Source organism: Ambystoma mexicanum, chromosome 5q, assembly GCF_040938575.1.
Source record: "Ambystoma mexicanum isolate Mex_15411 chromosome 5q, UKY_AmexF1_1, whole genome shotgun sequence".
NCBI classification, from domain to species: domain Eukaryota; kingdom Metazoa; phylum Chordata; class Amphibia; order Caudata; family Ambystomatidae; genus Ambystoma; species Ambystoma mexicanum.
Genome location: NC_090933.1, coordinates 102,051,068 through 102,070,172, shown reverse-complemented (window position 1 = coordinate 102,070,172; position 19,105 = coordinate 102,051,068). Strand labels below are relative to the sequence as shown.

Here is a 19,105-nt window from a genome sequence, read left to right as displayed (position 1 = left end):
CTCACATTTCTTAGCGCTATATGAATGGGAAAATATTATTTTATTATTAACATACTCTGTTGCACTATCTTCGATAGCAAATAGTTTCACGCCCTAATAAATAAAATGATGATTTTTAATGAAGATCGGCTGGTGAGACTAATTTATGTTTTTTAAAACGGGTACGTGGCCCCGTTTTGTCTGTCACGATTTACAGACTCCAGCGGATGGGGTCTTCAACTGCCGAGTGCAAGTCCAAATATGCAACTTCATGACCCTCACCATTTTATGGGACAATCGCCAAGGACCAATATGCCCTTACGCAGTACTAGCGGCTACAAACAACATACCAACCAATACGGTGGTCTAATGGCTCGTTGTTGGAGCAACCTTCCGATTATCAGAGACCATTTACTGCTTTTATCATAAACCAACAGCCTATCTACCGCAAAGGAACAACGCGCGGCTCCAAATAAACTTTTGCTGATCGACAGCAGAGACAATAGCAAATCGCTGAATATTCACTAAACATTTCATGTGAAATAAATGTACTTTACCAAATGTACAATCCTGCTGTTTACTTTTAAACCACAGTTTCATATTCCGAATTGTGGCGCACTGAGTTGTAACCTGATCTAACACTCTCTGTACCGCAAAGGAACATCGCGTGTCTCAACATTAACTTTTGCGGATCGACAACAAAGACAAATGCAAATTGCTGAATATTCTCTAAACATTTGATGTCAAATAAATGTACTTTACAACATTTACAATCTTGCTCTTTGCTTTTAAATCACAGTTTCATATTCTGAATTGTGGCGCGCTGTGTTGTGACATAATGTGTGTTGTCTTCCGGGTTCTGTGTAAAGTCGCGTAGTACTGGAGACGACTGGGCGCGTTTCATTACGCACCCTGTAACTTCACGGAGAGAGGCGGGGAATATGAATGCTTTGATAATATCAGGCTTAGTGGCGGGACATATGATTTAGTGTCGCAAAAGCAAGTCAGCCAGGTCAATAGCGCCAGTCATAGGATTATCACATAATGTCGAAGCACACCAGCCGGATTTATCGTTTCTTTAGTGGACAAAAAGTCGTTTGAGTCCCCTAGGAAATTGTACTATTAGCGGACAAAAGGAGTGCTCTTAAAACACTTTCACCCTGACAACGAACAATACAAACTACGTTCCCAGAACACCCCCATTTTGTGTAATTGCAACCATTTCGGGACACTGCGAGTGTTCTTAGAACACATTCAACTAGACAGATTACAATACGGACAGCGTCCTGAGGACACCCCCAGTTTGTGTATTTACGAACAATTAAGTACACCGCGAGTGTTCATAGCTCATTTTTACCTTCCTTGCGAACAAAAATGACACATACTCCGTCCTCTAAACACCCCACCATTTAGTTTATTTACAAAATGTCAGAACAGCCGTGTTCTCCGCGAACAAATCGAACGCAACAAAAACGTCTAGCACATAAAAAAACAAAACATTGAACCTATCTCATACTCCCCCACCCTCCCCAAACACTCTTACACACCAACACACGGCACTAAATACAATTTTTTATCCACGTTTCACTGCGCTGTACGCGGTCGACTGCGAATACAAGAAGGCGGGCGCCACAGAAAATCTGACGCGCTCCACGCCCCTCGCCGTCCAATCAGCGAACACGTTGCATGTCCGCGGACATGACGCAAGCCCATGGGCCAATCGGGGTGCTGTCCGCAGAGCGAACAGGGAAGTCCGTCCGCGAAGCGAACGTAGATATCACTAATTTTTTTGCCTTACATTTTAGGCATTTTTAAAAAAACTACTGGACAGATTTACACCAAATTTACAAAAGCACGCCTTTGGGACCACGCCGCCGCTCCTGCCGCATATTTGGTGTAAATCCGTCCAGCGGTTCGGGCTGTAGCCGTGCGCAAAGTTTTTTCCCATTCAGTCTATGGGAAAAAAAAAAAATTTCGGACCCCCCTATAACTTTGCCCCCCCTGGACGAATCCTCACCAAACTTTGCAAAAAAATTCAGAGTGACCCAACTACTTTTTTTTGCAAAGTTTGGTGAGGATCCGTCCAGGGAGAGCGAAGTTATAAGCTGCCCAAAAAGTGCTCTTCCTATGGAAACAGCAACTTAACCATAACTACATGGCCACTACCGTGGCCATGTAATATAAGTATCGCCACCACCCTGTACTTGTACTATAATGCCTACAATTAGTTGAAAATGCTTGGTTTGCAGAGTTGTCCGGGTCATTTCCAATTGTACCTGAACATGTAGTACCGGTTGGTGCAAAAGCCTGTATTTTAATCTGCATTATGACGCCAGGGCAAATTCTCATTAATGCCAAGACCCATGTGATATGGTATCGCATACCTCTGATATACTTTATATTATTATTGTTGCCTTTCACCACGTGCCACCATTAACCAGCTCATTGGTGAAAAAGGGAAGAATTACTTGTTACCTTGCAATAACGAAAACAGAAGACAATGCGGTGAGGTAATTCTGAAAGAGTAATTGTGTATTTGTGCATATAGTATATCAAAAGTCACTAATGTGACAGTCAGACTCTCCAATAAGGAATTCTTATGCGTATATGTCTGGACAGAAGTCCTGGAACTTACCTAAGTGATTTAAGAGTTTTGGCATCCAATTTTCAATGCACTTGCGACCTGTGACGGCCCCGGCATATCTGGAACGCTGTCACACATCTGAAGCTATAAACTGAGAGAATCACACCGCCATCTTGACGTTGTGTTTCCTTTAAGTGTTTTATTGGTTTCTGGTTGCTACCGGAATTACTGCCCAATTCCGTTTATTTCGAAAGCTTAACTTTTAAACAAAAAATATAATAATTGGGTCCCTGACTTTGGCCCAGGCGTTACAAATTACAAGAAGTCTCAAATGCACATATGCTTTGGTGTAATTCGATTGACTGCTGTCACATAATGTAAGCGTGCATCTTGTTGGAATCTTACTGTTCCAGATCAGTAATCATTGTTAAACTGATTGTATTGAAGGATATCACGTTTAGCAAATAAAATTAAAATTATAACAGCCACAGTAGTCAGCTGGTCATGTGACATGGATTTTATTTATTTCAATTTAGCGCCTACATCGCTGTCCTTTGCCTGCTATCAAAGAATTATTTGTGAAAAAGTATATAAATAGGCCCACTGACATTGGCTCACGCATTAACTCGTACATTAAAGTTCAAGCCTGGTGCACATGTCCTATATTATTTGGTTATTTCTGAGGCTTGTGGAATCTGCTTGGATCACATTCTGTGCATAGGCCGACATCTAGTGGAAGCTGCAGAGTATTAGTTGTTTTCGAAAAGGGATGTCGACAGGGCGTGCCAGTAATACTATCCCTAGTGTGACGTCCACTGTACCCATGGTTTTTCATGCGTCGAGGTCCCTCAGATAGTTTTTTCCGAGACGACATTTGAGAATGTATTTAGCCCTTTTCATGCCTTATCTTCACCTAGCTGCCGTTTCGTTTAACCATGGATAGAACCCCTTTCAAATTCTGCCCAAGTTGCAACAAAAAATTCCCCTAGGTCGACACACCACCTAGGGTGCAATCTTTGCCTACCACAGGATCACATCAAGGAAAGATGTCGAGCCTGCAAGCTCTTCAAACCTAAGACGTTGAAGGACCGTAAAACTAAGTGCTGGGCCCACTATGCCATGCAGGCCGAGGCCACCACGGACGTGGAGGGAACCTACAGCGATGGCAGCAACGCTGCGTTTTTAGACAGCGATGGCCACTAGGAAATGTTGGTTTCCCAAGCGCAACCCTCCCACCCCAACAGACAGGCCGGCGGCCCTTTTATGGGGACGACCCCCGGCGGAGTCAGCTCTCACACTGCCCTTACCACTAAACACACAGCCAAGGGCCATGAGTCGACTCGTACGTCGACCAAGATCCCACACATCGAGGTCCCGATCGTTGCACAAAAGACCACGACTGTCGAGAGACAGCACAGACGCCGTGCCCAAATCCGTTCCTGAACGTCGCACGCCGGTAGACGAGACGTTGGATCACTCCACAGCCGAAGCTCGACACTCCTCATCGAAAACGGCAAAAAGCTCTAAACAATCGGGAATAGCCCACTTGGTTAAAAAACACGTCCCAAAGAGCCTCCTTAAGGGGAAAGAGTCCAAGAAGCACTCTTCAAAAAACCCTCTCTACCAGAAAGAAAGGTCCCCTACACCACACAGGAAAAAGGATTCACATCCACAGAGGGAAAAGGATTCACATCCTCAGGGAAGGGACTCCTTGTCAGCAGCGTTAAGGAACAAGGGACAGCCCTCACCTCAGATCCAAGTCACACCTTCATGGCGGGTACTTCCACTAGACCCAATGTCCATACTGAGCTCTCCTCAATGGACATGCAAAGACATTGATGGAGTCATGAGAAGGTGGATTTTCATGGCAAACATTTTTTAAAAGAAACCAGATTCTTTCCATATCTTTCAGAGTACTCCTCCCACTTCAGCTGCCTCTACTTATCAGACCACTGCAGATGCACCTGCTCCTCAGCCCCCACCTAAGAAGTCTCATCCTGATACCCTGGCGATTCCATCCCAGCAGGACCCACCCTTCATTGATCTGCATGACCCAGATACTGACACTGAAGACAACTACACAGCTCAGGAGGGCGGAGAACAGGACTATGGCGATGATGATGATGAGAAGGAAGATATGTATAACATAGCCTCTCATGTCACCCTAGACCCCCCAATGTCGGATTCGCCAATAGACATCCAGCCACTACAAAATGATATGCTCATTAAAGCAGCTGAGCACTTCCAGATAAAGATGCAGGAAACTCAACAAGACAAAGACTTTGAGGATATTCTAGGGGATAAGAAAGCCGTCACGCAGTTCATTCCCATCCTGCAATCTATCCAGAGGAGGATCCAGCCTTCTCTGGAAACACCTAACCAGATGCGTGCAGTTAATCCACGCACCGAAAAGCTCTTCCGCCCTGCCCCCACATACCCTCTCTATATCAGGGGACAGCTCAAACCAGACCCTTGCAATAACAACTACAAAAAAGAGAGCAGGGACACCATTAGCCTCTTTGGAGGCTCCACCGGATAAAGAAAGCAGAAAACTATACACAATGGAAAGTAGCCACTTCTGCTATCTTTCAGCAGAGAATCGCAAACAATACAACACTTCTGGCAAGTTATAACTGCCATAAGTGGGATGAAGTGTCTGCATTATTGTCATCAGCTCCTGAACCGCTTAAGACACAATTGGCCCTGGTAGCTGCGGAGGGCAGAGCACTTTCTAGCTGCATTCTGAAGAATAATTTACACGCTGCTGACAATGCGGGCAGAATTATTGCCCCTTTTATTTCCCAATTTATCAATGCCGCATTTGCATCTGGCACCATCACTACCAACGTGAAACAATCCTGGGTGCTCCCTCTACTAAAAAAGCAAACCCTTGACCCACTCATACCTACCAACTACCATCCCATTACGACAGTACCGTTCCTGCTAAAAATACTTGACAAAGTTACTTACCTTCAAATCCAAAAGTACTTGGAACTTCACAAACTCCTAGGTGCTCGACAGTCAAGCTTCTGCCCCCAACACGGAACAGAGACTTCCCTAATTGACTTAAAGACCCAAGAGGACGAGCTAAGAGATAAAGGGAAAACAGCCCTCCTTCTACTGCTTGACCTCTCGGCTGCATTTGACCTTGTGGACCACAAGGTCTTTTGCAGCCACATAGACTCAGCCGCCTGTTCCTCCAAAGAAGTCATTATCTGGATTGGGTCCTTCTTGAGTGATAGGACTATGAGGGTTTTCTCCCCCTCAGCAGCGGCAGACCCCATCCCTGTCAAGTGCAGGGTGCCCCAGGGCTCATGTGTCTCCCCCACATCGTATAATATATTCACCAAGCCCCTTTTTGACGATCTGGACCATCTTGGTATCACCTACACTAACTATGCAGATGATACTCGGATCCTCCTCCCGCTTTCCAGGGATTACGTTAAGGATTTGGCGTTGGTGAATAGAGTGTACCTCATCCAGACATGGATGGCGACCCATGGTCTATGCCTGAATGATGACAAGACTGAGCTTATCATACTGGGCACCCCCAACAACATTAATAAATTAGGACAGGATTACTCATCCTTTATAATCGATGGCAACCTCATTAAAGTGACCATGGAGGTAAAGACCCTTGGTTTCTACCTCGATTCCACTCTCTTCTTCACCAAACAAGTGAATGCCATGGCCTCGCCCACCGCTTACACTTATAAGCTCATTAGAACTGGCAAACCATTTCTCTCTGATGACAGCTGCATTTTCCTAGCCAGAGCCCTCATACTCTCTAGGCTGGACTATTGTAACTCCCTATACATTGGTGCCAACAAATCGATCATCCGGAGGATACATATCCTCCAAAACAATGCTCTAAGAGCGGCCCTCTGCGATGGAGAACATCCATCAGACCAACGAGACTAGTCAACACCAACTGCCTTACCATTCCTAGATTTAAGCTCTCCAAGGTTGGGGGCTACAGCTTCCCCGTCAAAGCATCCCAACTTTGGAACTCCCTGTCCCCCCACCCCCCAATTAGAGAAGCTCAACCCTTTCTGAATTTTACACTAGCTACATCAACTGGCTCAAGTCTACTGATTGTTAAAGCCCATTGTGTGTGATCTATATTCTTGTACCATATCTGTATATTTGCTCCAATGTATTTGACTGATTCCTGTTCTGTACGTGTACTACTTATGCTCATCTTGTGTAACTTCTAAGCCTTGCATATACTGTATTTGCTGCGCCCTGATAGCCCCGGGTCTGGTGCGCATTATAAATGATTAAACAAACAATTATTAAGCGCCATGCGTTGCTATGCCAGTCCGGCTTCAAGCAAGAGACTCAAGCTACGCTTCTTAATATGCCCATTGAGCCCAACGTCCTCTTTGGAAAGGCTGTTGAAGACGCCCTAAAATCCACAACGGATGAATACGACACCTTAAAGTCTTTGGGCCAACTTGCAAGTAAACCCCCAGGCTAAAGAGGCAATAATAATTTTTGTCACTTTAGCAGACAAAAATTCTCAGGGGTTCAAGCTATGGACAGAATCAGGGATCGTCCTGGGGTAGTAACCAAGGCCAGGCCTCACAAGGTTACCCAGGGGACAGTGCCGATCTCGCGGCCGGGGGAGGTCCTCCACTTCTAGAGGTTGGCCGCACCTCCCAACAACAATGACTACCCACTTCAGGTGCCCTCCCATGCCTCTCCAGTAGGAGGGCGTATTTCAAACTTCACTCAAGCATGGGAGGGAATCACCTCAGACAAATGGGTGCTATCCACCGTGGCAGGCGGTTATTCTGTGGAGCTAATCCAGCAACCCCCTGAAACCATCCCCTGCATCAGAAGAAACACTCGAAGGAAGAACGCATCCTTCTCGAAGAGCTTGAAACGCTGCTCCAAAAGGACGACATATAAGTCGTCCCGGGGGAAACAAGTAAACAAGGGTATTTATTCAACCTACTTCCTTGTGCCAAAAAAGGTTCTAACTATGTGCCCGGTATTAGACCTACGCCCTGCAAACACCTATGTCAAGCCACAAAAATTCTGCATGACAACGCTACAGGAAGTGATCCCGCTGCTAAAGCAGGGGGACTACATGGCAACCTTGGATATGAAAGATGCCTATTTTCATATTTCAATGTTCCAAGCACACAGAAAACTCTAAAGTTTCAAGATAGCAAACCAGCACTACCAATTCAAAGTGCTACCCTTCAGAATAGCATCTACTCCAAGGGTATTCACGAAGGTACTGGCGGTGGTGGCAGCGCATCTGCACAGGGAGGTAATTCCAGTGTACCCCTACCTGGACGACTGGCTGATCACAGGGAAGTCCCCCCAAATGTGCAGGCAAAATACACAAAGAACTATAAACCTTCTTTTCCAATTGGGCTTCTCAATAAATGAGAAAAAATCCAGCCTTGTACCAAACGAGACCAAACAGTTCTTGGGAGCTGTCATAAAGACAGAAGGGCTATTCTTTCCATCAAAGGAAAGAATCCAGAACATACTGCTACAAATACCTCAGTATCAAGCCAGTCCCTAGATAAGCGTACGCAAAGCTATGCGTTTGCTCGGCATGGTAGCATCTTGCATTTACCTGGTCCCACACGCACGATTGCGCATGTGCCTGATGCAGGAGGGGTTGGCGAAACAGTGATCTCAGGCAAGCAGTCAGTGGGACGATCTAGTGGTAGTTTTGACAACACTTGTACTAACAAGCCCTTTGCTGGTGGACAAAGGAGAATCTGGAAGGGAAAACCCTTCCACGATCCGGCGGTGCAAGCGATAGTTAAAACTGATACATCACTCTCCAGGTTGGGGGCACATCACCTTCATCTCACAGCACAAGGTCTGTGAACTCACATCATGGCACAGAACCATATCAACCTCCTGGAACTTCTATCAGTATTCAAAGCGGTCCAAGCCTTCGAAGCAGAGCTGACAAATCAGTCGGTACAGATCCTCACAGACAGCACCACTGCAATGTTCTACATCACCAAGCGGGGGGGAAACATTCTAAAAAATCTGTCCAGGCTAGCACAGAAAATATGGAAATGGGCACTCAAACGGGGGATGTTCCTGACTTCCCAGCATGTTCCAGGGGAACTCAACACCCTAGCAGATTCGCTAAGCAGAGATCCTTTCCCAGATGATCACGAATGCCGACTCAACACAAGCGCCGTAGATCACATTTACTCACAGTGGGGTTACCCCACGCTAGATTTGTTTGCTACAAGAGAAAACCAGCAATGCCCAGACTTTGCTTCCAGGTTTCCCCAACAGGACTTTAAGGGGAACGCCCTATGGATGAGTTGGTTAGGGAAATTTACTTACACTTTTCCCCCAAACTCCACTAATGAACAGGGTGGTGAACAAGATTCACAAAGAACAGATGACGCTTATCCTAGTTGCTCCCATGTGGGCGAGACAACCCTGGTATCCACATCTGCGAAAACTGGCGATGTGCGATCCCATCAAACTCCCGTGCCAGACCAATTTGCTATCTTAGCACGGGGGAACAACATTACACCTTCAACCTCACTCAATGTACTTGGCAGCTTGGCCCCTGAGGTCATAGAGTTTGGCCATCTTAATTTACCACAAAGGTTTATGGATATCCTCAAGGAGGTATGGAAACCAAACACCAGCCACTTTTACTTTGACAAGTAGAGGAGATTTGTAATTTGGTGCCAGTCTAAACAAATAGCCCATAGAATGTACTCCATCCCACATTCTTCCTTGCATGCTCCACTTGCTAGACTCAGGGTTAGTATTTAACTATATAAAGGTCCACCTTTCCGCTTTTATCAGCATACGCCACCTCTCACAATAAAGTATCATGGTGGAAAGTTCCTGTCATTAAGGCATTTATGGAGGGAGCTAAAAGACTCCACCCTCCGATTTCAAACCCACCGCCAGGCTGGGATCTCAATGTAGTACTTGCAAAGCTCATGGGACCCCCCCTTTGAGCCAATGCATAAGTCGATTCTAAAACACCTCATATACAAGACTGCTTTTTTAGTGGCTATAACCTCCATAAGAAGAGTCAGTGAACTTCAAGCATTGTCATTGCAAGACCCTTTCTTTGTTATCCACAAAGACAAATTGGTATTGAGAACACACCCTAGGTTTTCACCCAAGTTTATTTCAAAATTTCATGTAAACCAATCCATTGAGCTACCGGCCTTCTTTCAGAACCCAGCAAGCTCAGCTGAGAAAAAACTCCATACACTAGATGTTAAGTAGGGCGGTCCTTTACTATGTAAACACGACCAGACCGCTCAGAAAAACAGACCAACTGTTTGTCTCCGTAGAACCAGGCAGAGGAGACTGCATTTCCAAAAATGCCATCTCCAAATGGATAGTCTGATGCATACAGCTCTATTAATCTTTATCAAGCAAAACACTGCCTTTCACACCAAGAACTCACTCCTCAAGGGGTACAGGAGCTACTTTGGCCTTTATCGCAAACGTCCCGCTGGCCACCATTTGCAAAGCAGCTACATGGAGCTCATTACACACTTTCACTCCGCACTACTGCATTGACACGCACTCTAAAGCAGATATCCAGGTGGGGCAAGCGGTTCTAAAACATCTATTTGCTGCTGGAACTTCTCACAACCCACCATCTTCTCCTAACACTGCTCACTAATCTATGCATAGCATGTGATCTAAGCAGATTCCTCAAGCCTCAGAAGGGATACATTACTCACCGTAATTGTATTTCTGATGCTTGTATCTGCTTAGATTCACATGCGCCCACCCTTCCTCCCCTTGGATGGAAGTTGCATAGATGTTTTTTCAGAGCTTTATCTGATGCATATCTGCTTTAATACACCTGTACTCAAGCTACACTTCATGCAACCTCATGTCAGAAACAAAACAATCTGAGGGACCTCGACGCTTGAAGGACCATGGGTACAGTGCATGTCACACTAGGGATAGTATCACTGGCACGCCCAGTCGACATCCCTTTTCGAGTTTAGAAAACGACTGTAATACTCTGCAGCTTCTACTAGATGTCAGCCTATGCATAGCATGTGAATCTAAGCAGATACAAGCATCAGAAATGCAATTACGGTGAGTAATGTATCCCATATATATTGTATTAACAAAAACAAATGTGCATCCATTTTAGTCCTTTCTATTACATAATCCTAGTGTATACCTTTCAATAGCATGTAAATTACACATTTACTGCACCTTAGTAGATCTTGATTACAGCACCAAGTGGCATAATCCACTTACTGTTAGTTGCTGCTCACTTCTTAATGTTTACATTGTAGGTTGGTAAGAAACCAGTCTTATCGGTGTCTACATACATTCCCTTGCAAAGGGATATGCATTGTCTTTGGTAACCACATTATATGTCAATTTTCACCAATGCATTATTACAAAAAAACGTGAAACTCGTGGTCTGAGTTCAGACCCTCAATTACATTCCTGTATTTACATATTAATGTAGCTTTCAATTGTCTCAATTTGAACTCTGGATTTCCACCTCGTTTGGATGTCGATACCAGCAAGAGACCCACAAACTGCAAATCCTCTTTTTAATCCACTTGCTGACTCTTCTGCCAATGAATACTTTGCCTCCTGGCTACCAATTGTGCTGAGATGTTCACATACCCTTATCTTGAGCTCACAGATAGTGCTCCCAATATAGAAAAGTCCACATACACAAATTATACAATACACCCCATATTTCGTCCTGCGGTTGATAAACTGTCGAATTTCATAGGACCCTGAATCACCAAAATCTGATGTGATTCTCCCCAGAAACCTGGTCTGGGACCCTCCTCATGTGATGAGGGAAAGGCATGCGCTCTCTGATCCCAACCCTGGGGGTGGTGTACTGCAGGAAGATCACATGGGGCGGGTTTGGGTGGAGTCAGACCAGGAAGACTGGGTGGAACACCTTTTTTTTTTTTTAACGACTATATTATTGGCATGCGCCAGTAATAGAAAAAATGTCAAAGCATAGAGGAAATGACCCTGAAAAAGTCCCCTATATGACGCCCATATTGTGGTTGTCACGGCAACCACACAACGCGGCCCACAAAGCAATAAAGGCCACGCCAGTTAAGAATAAAAGCTACACTGCTTCACAATAAAAACAGCGAATGCCAAATAAACTTGCACAATTGAACAGGCAGTAATAAGAGCACGGAAGGACACATAAACTAACAAAAGCTGCACAAATTAAAACGTGCAGAATAAGAATTTACCTAAATACTTAAAGCGTTTCCAATTTCAAATAACACTCAAGGGCAACTATTAAGTTCTACAAATCACGCAATATATATAAACTGGCAACGGTATACCCACACTTCTAAGAAAAACGAAAACAAGGGTGAACTAGTTATAATACAAACACGAGCAACCATGTCCCTTGGTAGTGCAAGTGGAGATGCAGGGCCAACTCAAAATGCGGTGGGGGCACTCACAAACCCAGTTAGGTACTTACGCTTCCCCAACCAATTTACCCTTGAGCCTCAGGAAGATCAGGGACAATGATGGCAGGAATGGATAAATGAATTTGAAGAGTTCTTGAGAGCAGTGGGGAAACAAGATAGTCCAAACAAGCTGGACATTTTCACAAATCTAGTAGGTAAAGAAGTGAAGAGTGTCATTAAAACCACCCCATCCCAAGAAAGAACTTTACCCGTAATCCCTCCCTTTTGATGGCTCTCTGCCAACCTAAGGAAGTTTGAAAACCTAATTTCACTAAAGTGAACTACATGTCCTGAATCCCACAGGGACTGTGACAAAGAGGAGGGCAGAGAAGGCATGTACAAGTAAAGGACAGGCAAGTAGACCTAACCACCTTTGTCAGGGTCAGGCATTAACAATAAGGGCCTGCAACTGAAGTCAATTGCCCCACCTAAGAGGCATAAAAGGCTGCAGCAGGAAGAAGCTGGAAAAATGACCCTGAGCTAGAAGGATGGCAGTAGTAGCAAGAGAAGAGCACGAGGCTGGCAGTTCATGAGGCAGTGTGATCACTTATGGACGCATGTGAATCTAAGCAGATACAAGCATCAGAAATACAATTACGGTGAGTAATGTATCCCTTCCTCATCGTCCTATAGGTTCCACTATGTTTCTCTATTATAGCAGTGATATTACTACTGGGATGAGGAAGAGTAGGTCTAACTCCACGGAGTCGTCCCCTCAAAGTACTATGATGAAGAAGATACACAGAGTCCTAACCAACCTCTCCGAAAACCAGAGTGAACAGTCTAGTTATCGAGTCATAAGTAGTTTAAAGGAGACACTATAATCATCTCCTCCACGGAGGTACTGCGAGCGGAGGTCCTTGCCTACACCAGGAAGAGCTGAGACTACAGCTGCTGACCGAGATGAAACGGAGAGTTCTGGGGTCTGTACCTGCTTTGCCGAAGTGCAACGTGCCAAGAACGAGCAAACTGAAAGCCCGGGCGCAGATGAGCACTGCAACACACTGGCGAACAGGTACGAGCTGCGCAGCTCCACAAGAGAGTTGCACAGCATTTAAACCAGCGCAAGAACAGAAAACCGAGAAGAGCTGCAGGAAAACCAACTGAGACCTGAGAAGGAGGCGAAGGACCCAGACCCCCGAGAAAAGGTATGGGTGCTGCCCGGGGACCTCTGGGACAGTTGAGAAACCATTGTAAAGGGGTCTGGGAACCACATTTTCAGAAGCCAAAACGAAGCGGTCTGGGACCCACATTTAAGAAGTCAATACGAAAGGGTCTGGGGCCTATATATGAGAAGCAATAGAAGGGGTCTGGGACCAACACATGAGAAAGACTGCCCCTGGCAGGAGAGTACACCATGGCTGTCCCGTGAACTGGCAAGAGGAGCCTGAGAAAGGCCTGGGGATGGGAGATATATCCCCATCTACAGTTGACCGTCAAGAGAAGCCTTAAAAAGGATTGGAGATGAGACATTCCCCCTACTTTGCAAACCATATTGTCCAGAAGAAGGGACTCATTCTTCTGGACCTTGACGAGACAAATCCTTTTTAGTTTTGTTAGAAGTGTGAGGGTTAGAAGTAGGATTTTGAAACGGGATGGTGGACTTTTTAGTTATGGACATTGACATTTCCTTAGTTGTATTTGAGGCTGGGAAACCCTCTTAGAGTTAGGGTTAGATCGATTTATTTCTTTTGGTACTAAAATAAGTATTTGCCCAAAAGCATGCCTCCTGTCTGTCAGTCTCCTCCTTCCACACCCTCAGATATGGAGTAAGGAGTGGGAGCTAACTAAGTTGACACAAATTGGGGAACCCTACAATTTACAAAACTTACGGAGAGACTCCAACCCCTCTGACACCACTCAGGAATCTATTGGCTTCGATCTCTCAAATAGTAGAGACCTAACTATTGAAGCTGGCGAAAGACAACTGGTTCCCACGGGTCTAGTCCTGGTTCCCCCCCAAAGGGGCCAACATTAGGCTAGTGTCTAAATCGGTTTTGGCCTGGAAACATGGCCTGGATGTGATGGCTGGGGTAATGGTCCCAAACTACTGAGGGGGCTATCAAAGTTTGTATTCAAAATAATAGCAACCAAGCCTGCCAAGTAGAAATGGGGGAGAGAATTGCTCAAGGGGTCTTAGAAAAAGCTCTGTTCTGCAAGATCCTAGAAGTCCCTGACACTGATAACACTGACAGGGCATCCAAAGGTTTTGGTGAAGCTGATATACACCCCGAGCTATAAGTGAATATTCCAAACCCCCATCGGGAGGAAGAAGAGCCAGAAAAGATCCTGGACCTAGCGTCTGCCCAACGTAATGATCTGGTGTTAGCAGAAGTCTTACTAAGTTATTTCTGAGGAAGAAGGTAGGAAGAAAGAGGGGCCCTTCTTCTTAAAACACTGGTTATTATGTAGGGGGGGACATTGGGAACGAGGGAAACCAGTGTACACAAATAGTAGTCCCCCGTAGCCACCCAATGGTAGTTTGGGAAATTGCACACATCATCTTAGTGCTGCTAACTTAAGAACTATGAAAACCCATGGGCAAGTGGTGAACCGGTTTTACAGGCCCAGAGTGCATTGTGACAAATCCCTGGGTGGTGTCACTGCTCCTACTGGGATGCCCCTTCCCATGAGGCCAGGGAGGTGAGGCCTCTACCCGATAGTCTCCATGGGGGTGGTACTCAGTGGGTGGATCTCATGGGGAGTGAAACCTCCATGGGACAAGTGACGATAGCCTTGGGAGAATGCAGTATTCACCTCCTCCATTGTTGTCCCCACTGTCCTTGCACCCCACTCAGTCCCCTCTGCTCTCCCACAACTCTATGTATTTCAGTAGAATAGAGGACTGCCTTAATCCTACTGGGACGAGGAAGAGTAAGGCTTACCCAGGTAGAATACATATCATCCCTGACACAAAGAAGTCCAGGCAGGGAGATAAAAGCCCACCGCAGAACCAACATACGCGGTACAGCTTACTAGTGCCAGCTTCAATGAAAAAAAGCAAGAAAGGACTACATACAGCGTCAAGCCAGCCCAGGAGGAGCGAGGAACCAGATGCCGTTAGCCAAGATGCTGTTGAGGAGGGGCGAGCCTTCAGGAGGTCCAGGGAACAGGAACCTGGCCGGTGGCGGAGAAAAGGGAAACCTAACCAGCGAAAGCGAAGTGAGAAGGAGAATGCACACAGCCGGAGATCGAATGCAGTGCTCGACAGCAACACAGAAGCCCCCCGCTGCTCCCGGGACAGACAGGAGACTGCACCAACACTTCCCAAAGGTAGGTAATGGGTCGGGCTGGCTACTGTGGCACAAAGGGAGCTACATGGATTAAAAAGGCACATTAATACATCCTGAGAAGTGAAAAGGGATGAAGGAAGAGTTATAAAGTTTGAAACGAACTTTGTGAATAATCCTATGTGGAAAGGTACCTGGCAGGAGAGTACATCAGGTCTGTTCAATTGGACATTGGGTGAAACAGGGATAGGAGTCCCACAGAAATAGGATACCAGGGTCTGGGACCCATACGAAAATGGGGAAGCCCCGCGAGTGCATGTCAGGGTCTGGTATCCATATGTAAGTCGGCGAAGACTGCAAAAGAACTATACAGGGGTGAAGGACCCACACAAGCATGAAGAAGTACATATTCAATGGGCTGAGGCCCAAACTAGGTCGGGGAGACCCCAACAGATCTGGAGGGATCTGGAATCCAGAGAAAAGAGAAACAAGCTACAGAACAAATCAGGGAGATCCCAAAACAGCCTAGAGGGATCTGTGGCCAAAGCAAAACCAGAATAAGGGGTTGGACCCTTTGCCAAAGAGAGACACTTTTGGGAATTCTAAAATACACAATCATGTCTGGCAAGATAGTGGGCCAGATTTGATACCACATTGGTGACCTGGAGATATTTGGAAATTGTGTTTTGTGAACAAAGTCTACAGTCGGGTCTGGCAGGATATTGAACCAGACCTTGTACTACGTTTGAGCTGAAGACGAGACAGGGAGCAGCCCTCCCCCATATATCTTGGAAATACGTTTTGTATACCTTTCAAGGAACATCTAAGATATAACTTTTAAGTTAACCATTCATTCACAAGATTTTCTTATCAAGAGTTGAACCTTTAAGTCAGTATCCAGAGTGAGAGGGACCTCCTTCTGGATCAAGAATATTCCCAGTTTTCCTTAGTTAGTCCAGAGTGTAAGGGACAGAAATAGGTTTGGATGCAGGACGGTGGACATTTTACTTTACTGGACATCCTGCAGAGTCCTTAGCATTTTTGATGAGGTAGGGCAACACCTCAGAGAAATAGTGCAGTATAGGTTTTTCCTTTGATTTTACTTTACAAATAAAAGTATTTGCTAACAAACATGCCACCACTGTTAGACTCGTACTTCTGCACCTTTACAGTATGCAGATGTCATTTCATAACTGCATGCTCTTTGTGCCAGAAGAATACTTTACATCATCCACCACATGCTCCTCTACAGCCCTTAACGGTTCTAGAAATCCCTTTTCCCGAATAATTAGGAATGGATATCGTGGGACCGCTGGAACCCTCTAGACTTGGGAATGGGTATATCTTGGTAATTTCGGATTACACGACCCATTAACCTGAAGCCTTCCCTATGTGAGCAAACACCTTGCAAGAGATTTTAAAATACCTGATCCCCTTTTTTATCCAGAGTAAGGTTTCCTAAAGAAATCTTGACAGACCAAGGAACAACTTTCATGAGTAAGTTAATGGCAGAGGTAAAGGATATTCTACAGATAAAGACCTTAAGAACCTCTGTATCACCCTCAAATGGATGGTCTCGTCAAGAGTATCAATAAGACATTGAAACATACACTTAGGAAGTTAGTGGAAGCTGAAGGAAAGCACTGGGATACTTTGATTCCGTGGGCCCTGTTTGCCATGCAGAAAGCACCATTAGGATTTTCACCATTTGAATTATTGTATGGACAAGACTCAAGAGATGTGCTAGATATGTTACGGGATACCTGGGAGGAAAGGGAAGATGCCATCCTACCATTGAGTAGAGTAAAGATGGAAGAGGGACTAACGTTGTCAGTCCCTTCCCTCCTCAGAGGCGCCGCAAGCGGAGGTCCTTGCCTGCATCAAGAAGAGCCAAGACTACAGGTGCGAACCAGGACGAAACTGGGAGAGTTCCGGAGTCCCTACGTGCTTTGCTGTAAGTGTAACATGGCAAGAATGAGAAAGACAGAAGGCCCGGGTGCTGAAGAGTGCTCCCGGATGTCAGCATGCAGGTATGTGCTGCGCAGCTCCACAGGAGAGATGCAGAGCCGCGTAAACCAGTGAGAGAACATAAAACAGCCGAGAAGAGCTGCAGGTAAATGACCGAGACCTGAAAAGGAGGCAAAGGACCGGGAGCCTTGAGAGAAGGTATGGGGTTTGCCGGGGGACCTCTGGAACACTTGAGAAACCATTGTAAAGGGGTCCCGGGAACCACACTTAAACTAATACGAAAGGATCTTGGACCCACATTTAAAAAGCCAATACAAAGGGGGTCTGGGACCCGTATACGAGAAGCACAAGAAGGGGTCTGGGACTCGCACATGAAAAAGACAGCCCCTGGCAGGCGAATACACCAGGGTTGTCCAGTGAACTTCCAATATAAAGGCAGACCCTGGCAGGAGATTATACCAGGGCAGCCTAGTGAACAATCAAGAGGAAGCACAAAAAGGGGTCTGGGACCCACACACGAGAAAGAGAGCCCCTGGCAGGAGAGTACACCAGGGCTGTCCCATGAACTGCCAATCGGAGCCTGAGAAAGGCTTGGGGAAGGAGGACATTCCGCTTACTTTGCAAACCATGCCATCCAGAAGTAGGGTGTCATTCTTCTGAACCTTGAAGATACAAATCCTTTTTAGTTTTGTTATAAGTGTGAGTGTTAGAAGTAGGATTTATGACACATGACGGTGGACTTTTTAGTTATGGACTTTCCTTAGTTTTATTTGAGGCAGGGAAACTCCTCTTTGAGTCAGGGTTAGATAGTTTTTTCTTTCTTTCTTTTGGTACTAAATCTTTGCCCAACAGCATGCCTCCTCTGCGTCAGTCTCATCCTTCTACACCCTCACACTATATAGAAGCACCCGCGAGACACCAAAAAAAGCAAAGGAACACGTTTTCCTTTTTTAAATTGAAGCAACTGATGCAAAGGCCTACACTTCAGTTCCATAGTTGCCAATCTCAATTGAACTTGCACAATAAGTAGGAATTAAGGAATCTAGGGTTAAGCTACCCATGTCCCATCCAAATATGAAAAGGTAACCATGCACCTGAGCTAATTTAGTGGCAGTAATATTAATGTATGTCCTCCAGTCTATATTATTTGAGACGGTAATCACTACATCAGAGGATTTTCATCCACGAAAATGCCTTGCCCCCAGCTATTGAGGTTACACTTCCAGTGTAGCATCCCAACACACAATAAATTTGATTTGACTGCATTCAGATGCAAATCGTGAGCATCTATATAAGCAACACACCCACTAACAAGCGTTTGCAGTGCTCTTGTTCTACGAGCTAATATGACATTGCCAGTAAATGCAAGTGCAGATATATTACTATCGGCTCTTTGGTGTATCTGAAGTCAGCCGATTTAATTTGCTTAGTATTGAAATGCAGTAGAGATTAAGCAAAAGTAGGGCTAATATGCAGCCCTGCCTAACTCTTAAAATGCCAGGAATGCAGTAGCAGATTACCCATTTGATCAAATGCACCCTTATGGAAACGTTTTCATGTAATCCTTCCATCGGGGATAATGCTGGGCTAGGTATCTGAAAAGGCACAGTTACTCCCAAGTTTTTGATCCATTAGCAAGGTCAAAGGCTGAGCTCAGATCCATAAACCCCAGGAATGTTGTGCTATTCTATCCCCAAACATATTAACTACAGTTATTTTGAGATGTGAACCCCTCTAGTTTCTCCTGAAACCGTTCCTAAACAGGATGGTGCACAAATGAATATAGGAGAAACTCACCTTAATCCTCATCTCACCCACGTGGGCACTACAAGTATGGTATCCTCACCTTGTGCACAATTCACTAAAAATGCCAATCACATCACATCCAG

At 45.4% G+C, this 19,105-nt stretch overlaps 1 protein-coding gene across 1 annotated transcript in view; it reads left to right on the top strand.

Annotated features, from left to right (window-relative positions):
* Positions 1–19,105, top strand: part of TEX10 (testis expressed 10) — a 926,719-nt gene that overhangs the window by 690,377 nt on the left and 217,237 nt on the right. The window lies entirely within an intron of this gene.